Raw genomic sequence first — 6000 nt, 5'->3', positions numbered from 1 at the left:
TGGATACGGTGCATCCCTAACACAAACACGACAAAAATAAGTGCTACTTGTTAAAGTGCCAATGTGCAAATAAGTGCTTGTGCCATATGTGCCCATTAAGGCTCTGGCTGGCGGCCGTCATAAATTTTTTTCCTGCATAACTAAAAGGCCCAAGCAAAGAAAAAGGTGCTTAAAGGAAGATTTAAAGCATGGAGTGCGTGTGCATTATAGTTACTATATTTGCAGGGCAGTATCTGACTAAGCAGATATGATCGATAACTTTAGAGGAACATACCTTGTAAATACCTGGTATTATTAATACACAAAACAAGGAAGTAAACATTTTTAACTGCACATTGGTGTTTTCCCCTTCCCGACCCTTATTTGAATTATGTAAATTTGTATTTGGTTTGGTATTCGGCCAAATCTTTCACAAAGGATTCTGGGGTTTAGCCAGATCCCAAAATAGTGGGTTTGATGCATCCCTAATTATTAATAGTTGTTCTTGCTTGTAAATAGAATTGGGATTTTTTATATGTATTATGGGACTGAAATAACTGGTAATTAGGCCATAAATATACTGCAACAATTCTTCTTTGAATGGTCAATCGCTACCATAAATAATAAGTCAGCGTTGACCTAAAATTCCTAGGCCTGAAGTAGAGACCAATAATTCTTCTTTGAATGGTCACTCTCTACAATAATAAATGATCTAAAATTCCTAAGTAGATTCCAACCATTTCATGGCAAATAGAGGATGCACACACCACCATGGAACATTGCAGACATCTAACTGTGCCCTCAAAAAAGGGGGTTTATGTTATTTGGAAACCCTTTGGAGAACAACACATCCCGCCTTCATAATCAGTACAGTACAATTTGTCATACATAGGCTTGGATTTAGTTCTCCAGAAAGAATGAAGTATTTAATACAATTTAACCTCCAGTACAACAATTAAAAGTGGTGATCAAGTACATATAGGGATTGGAGGGTCTTGGAAATGATAGGATTGCTTACATTGCAGAAAAGGTACTTAAATTGGAACATACAATAAACACTTTAGCTTCCTATTCACTCTGAGCTCTTTCTAGAAGTCACAAGAGCTTCCATTAGAAGACAGCAGGTTCATATTGAGAAATGAAGAGATTGTACAATCACACATGTTCATTTCAAGAATCAATAGGATGGCTTTTAATATAATACAAAGCTACTGGTTGAAATAATCATAGTATAATGATGAAACAGTCAGAGAGGATTTTTTCCTTTTGAGATAAATGTGAAATATTTTTTTGTCTTCCTGTGGATTATCTAGAAGCTAGAAATTATTTGAGGAAGAGGGTGAACTTGATGGACATTTCTCTGTTTTATCTACATTATTACATACCTATAATGAATGCTAATGATCTGATAGTAAAGGATTTGGTAAAATCCCATATTCAGCCCATCACTATTCAAATGAAAACACTATCAGTAATGTGAGGATAGATGCAACTTGGAAACATTTCCTGCCCTAAATGGACTTTGCAGCATATCAACATTTTTTGTATCAGGGTTTGTTGGAAAAATGGAGTAAGTCAGCTTTTGACACTGTTTACTAGAGAAAAATTCAGCTCATTACAATCAACCTGTTATATTGATGGATTTCACAATATTTTCTGTTGATAAATATTAAGACATTAAGATACATCTCCGTTTGGAAGGGTATGGGTGAATTTATTCCATCCCATAATAAACAGATGTTTTAGAGAAATGACAGGTGAACATCTGTTTTTGCACAGCAGGAAAGTAAACTAATAACAGAAAATGAAAACATCACATTCTTTCTACAGAACGCAATCGCTCCCCGGCTTGAGGTAGGAGCTGTCATGAATTGTCAGTTACTTTGTTAGCTCATATCTGCTACATAAATCAGGATCCTTTCTTAAAAAACAACTATATTACCATTGTATTGGGTCATTTGTGAAAGGCTCTCTATATGCTTTATTTTGCACAGAATATGAGGAATAATTATCTATGTATGACATTGTCTCAGGGCAAAGGTGGAACTGCCGAACAGGCCACTTGCAGTCTCCAGAGGTCACTTAATTTTTTCTTCAGGTCAACATATATCATTTTTCCATCACATTCTATACAGTTAAGGTGGCCATACATGGATAGATCCGCTCGTTTGGCGATGTCGCCAAACGAGCGGATCTCCCTCCGATATGCCCCCCTTGAGGTGAGCAATATCGGGCAGATCCGATCGTGGGCCCTAGGGCCCAACGATCGGATCCTAGCATTCGCAAACGGGCGGTCGGATCGCGGGACCGCATCAATGAACAGATGCCCCGCGATCCGACGGGATTTTTAATCCCATTCGATCGAGATCTGGCCGACTTTCGGCCAGATCTCGATCGGGGAAGCCTGTCGGGGGCCCACATACACGGGCCAATAAGCTGCCGACTTGGTCTGTCGGCAGCTTTTATCGGCCCGTGTATGGCCACCTTAAGAATGTGTCCAAAAGGATTACCCCATGCCAAAAGGACTCTACTTACCTGCTGAAAGTGCAGGAGCATTTATAGGTAGAAGCCAGCCCTGTCCTTTCCACAAGCCCTATGGTGTAAAGGACATGCACGATGGGAGGGGTGACATCTATGTGTACCCCAGTCTTCCCCTTATGAATATAGATTCTTAGTGTGTAAATCAAAACTTCTCAGTACCTTGTAGTGGTAGCGCTCGCTTGGTTGTAGCTTCAGTTAGAAACCCCCTTCATGGCCATTAAGCCATGGTTCCAAAGATACCTAGGAAAGTAAAAACGTGTTCAACTCAAATCTTATCTTTTGGGCAGTGCTGGGCTTATGAGTGACTGCACCCAAGGCAAGCTCTGCCCCCCTGATTGCCCCCCCCTTCAACAACTTTGCTTTGCTTAGCCTCCACATGCATCATCACCACTACCACACGTGATTCAGACACCAAGGGACAGATTTACGAAAGTTTGAAGTGACTAACGCTGGCAAAGGTTTTCCAGCATTACCGCTTTTAGGGGCTTCGCCGATTTACTAATGTGCACAGGCATCACTTCACTAGCGAAGGAGATAGATGCTAGAATTGATTCACACTCTATCGCCAGGCAAATTTTTGCTTTGGCAAATAGCGGATTTTACTGAACGTTACCTCGCCAGACTTGTATTTGCCAGCTCAGACCAGACAAAGTGCAATGGAGTGCATAGAGCTTCCTCAAACTTCAGTTACTTACATCATATTTTTTGAGTTCAAAAACTTCTAAGTTCAAAAAACGCTGGCGTTTTTTCCTTTTTTTTACGGTGATAGGCTGCAAAAGTCTTTTCTTTTGTGTAACCGGTTTCCCCCATACATTTTATAGCATATGGGAACATTATTTTACAGCAGGCTCATGTGTAGGGCATTATAACAACTCTATTGACTTTATTAAGGTTCCCTTGGCATGTGTAGTTATCAGTCAGAATTGAACACTAGCGCATCTTCGCTTTGATTTGCTCGCAGTGCCGAAGTAACGCTAGCGAAAATTCACCAGCGTTCGTTGGCCGGGATGGAACTTCGCATCTTAGTAAATTTGTGTTGTCTGAGGAATTTTTCACCTGGCGAAGTGTTGCGATGGCTGTGAAGCCGTTGCTGGCGAATTTTTCACCGCTTAGTAAATTTACCCCCAAATCTTTCTGCAGTGAGACAGCAGCACTGGCAAGGGGGAGATACAGTAGTGCAGGAGTTACTGAATCACCAGAGCTAGGGGAATGTAGGCAGAAGAAGTACATGCCCAGTGCCTCACCACCACCACTGCACCCTAGGCATGTGCTTCTTCTGCCGACTCCTAGTTTAAGCCCTGCTTTCAGGTATATCCAAGACAGCAAACAAACATGTTCCCCAAATGTCTCTCAAACTGGCTTTCACGCTAAGGACCTCTGTTGCTACTTTTGTTCTCCTTAGGGGGAGTGGCAGCCCTTCAGTTCACTGATCTTAAGACTAGTCCAACTGAGGAATCAGTGATCTGGAGACTAGTCCAATTGCTGTTTTGGAGAAAGGATTTGATATATGATATAATGGATAAACAGATATCAGTTCCCATTTAAAATAAAACCATTGTTAATGGGAGAAAAGAAATGCATATCAGTTTGGTTTGATTATCTCTGCCTTTATGAACTTTGCTCGTATGTTTCATAACACTTTGGTAACATAAATGTTAAAAGTTTTTTCTCACATATTTTGTTACACACCGCAAATCCATGTTTCCCCTTCCCTGTGTCTGTGGGATGTGATTATGTTCTGATTGGCTGCCCGTATGAATCTGCACATATGAATCTGCACACAAACACTAATTTTGAACACTAATTACAAAATTCTTGTGGCATTTTGCAGATGAAATCAAGATGTCTCGGACTGCAAACGTAGCAAGCTTCACTGTGTTAAAATTAATTTAGTCCAGCTTATGCGAATTACAGAACTGGATGGAAGTTTGACAGAATTGCCATTGTTTGCATTCGGGCAGAATATTTAGAGGACCCGTCACATGCAAGTTTAATGAGGCTTAGAAACATTTCCATTGTTAGAAAAAATGGCCATCGTAGTGGTACAATCATTTATAACACTGGCTATCATGCTTCCTTAGATCACAAAAATATAGTTACATGAATTATTATCCATCTCCTAAAAAGAGAAAGAATATAACCACATTACAAACATCAGTATAATGAATGGAAAACTGCTTGGCGTGACCGGGGCCCGCAAAATTGGGGACTGTTGACCGGAACCAATTAGTACCAGGTTGCTCTGTGATGCAGTTGTGTATTCCAATAATCAGATGATAGGTTCAAGAGAACATCACAAGATTTGGTTACTATTGTATGTGGTAAATAAAACTAACCATCTAAATTAGAAGCCTTTCCATTCAAGCCAACTTTGAGGAATGTGGTTTGGAAGGACAACGTTGTGGCTCCAGATCCTGCCATGGTCATAAACACTATAACAGTGGTGTATCATTTGCTGGAAATGTGCGGTTTAAGATCAAACAAACAATCGGGGGCTTGTATTGAAAATCTCCTCGTTAGGTCTTGAAGCATAGAAATCGGATAATGAATTGTGCTCTAATGATACTGCAATGGGACTGAAACATAAGATTTCTTCAAGGCCGTGACACTTTTTATTGGGGCTAAACGAGCTGTTGTTCCAAGTTTGGGGTTGTCGCTCGTCTTTATGGACAATGCATTACGTATTCTTAGGCTATTACGAACTGTACCATATGTACTATTAATGGGGTAGTTCACCTTTAAATGGATTCTGTCATGATTTTTATGGTGTAGTTTTTATTTCTAAAATACACGTCAGGCAACTTCGTCAGGAAACTTTGGGCAACTTCGGAAAACGAATGACTTAGAGTGTCATCCCGCCGACGATTTACATTTTAGCCGGCGGGAAGGCAGGGGAGGCAGTTCAGGGAGATTAGTCGCCCCAAAGAAAAGGAGATTTGTCGCCGGGTGACTAATCTAATTGAATCCGTCTGTGTGCCCTGACCCTTAAGGTGGTCATAGACGTAACAATTACAATCTTTCTTGGAAGAGATTGTTCATTTCAATACACACGTGTACAGCTGAATCGTAAGTGGAAGCAATAGAATTCTACCTGTATCTGATGATTCAGCACTAACAATGGCCGATGTTTGAGAGCCTTTAAAGGCAACCGATCAAAACTTATCGTCCAGCCCGTTCGACCGATATCCAAGTCTTCTGCTGATAATGGTCGGCTCCTTTCCCTCCATACACGCACCGAATATCATACGAAAATTTGTTTTGTACGATGTTATCTGCATGTCTATGGCCACCATTATTAACAGAACTGTTAAAATTCACTTGTCTGTCTGTATCCACTACCTGTTTTGTTTAATGGGAAACACAATGGTATATACAGTATGTATTCCGCTCCAAGCATTTTTGCTAATGTAGTTTTCCCTATAAGGACTAAGTCAGCCCAAAACAAAAATTTGTGCAGTAGTCCTTAGATAGATGCATGTA

This window comes from Xenopus laevis, chromosome 4L (genome assembly GCF_017654675.1).
Source record: "Xenopus laevis strain J_2021 chromosome 4L, Xenopus_laevis_v10.1, whole genome shotgun sequence".
Lineage (NCBI taxonomy): Eukaryota > Metazoa > Chordata > Amphibia > Anura > Pipidae > Xenopus > Xenopus laevis.
This window is presented reverse-complemented; position numbering follows the sequence as displayed.